Source organism: Penaeus japonicus, unplaced genomic scaffold (assembly GCF_977035675.1).
Source record: "Penaeus japonicus unplaced genomic scaffold, GWHDUDI00000001_assembly GWHDUDI00000028, whole genome shotgun sequence".
Taxonomy (NCBI): Eukaryota; Metazoa; Arthropoda; class Malacostraca; order Decapoda; family Penaeidae; genus Penaeus; species Penaeus japonicus.
This window is the reverse complement of record NW_028234430.1, coordinates 4302815-4303320: the sequence shown is the minus strand read 5'-3', so window position 1 is coordinate 4303320 and position 506 is coordinate 4302815.

Sequence of the window (506 nt, the reverse complement as noted above, 5' to 3'; positions counted from 1 at the left end):
CAACATTTTGAAGAATGAAAATACAAGAAAATACCAGTTTCATTGACTCTTAAGATTCTCATAAAATCCCTTGATCTTATTTTATATCTTTTGATATCATTATTACTTGCCAATTCCATTCTCATCACCACTCAAATAAAAACTTCCTTCTACCATGTACCTAATGGTAAAATAGAGCCCCTAATGAGCCTTGTTGCTGCTACACCACCTTTGTCAACCATTTGCCAAGCAGTACCTCTTTATGGGTTCCCCTAATTCAGGAATGCATTTTAGGTCTTAATCTATCCCTGTTGATAGTATTGCCCATTAGCGTCTGTTTAGGAAGAAGGTATCGGGTCTAGAGGGTCTGGAGGGGATGGGAGGGGGGAGGGGGGAGGGGGGAGGGCTAGGTATGCACTTTATTCACCCTACCTTTTTCCCCTTCCCCTACCGCCCCCGCCCCCCTCCTCTTCCTCCCAGTCCCTTCATTAGGTTCGAAGTGGTAGTTGGTGAGGAACAGTTTTGAT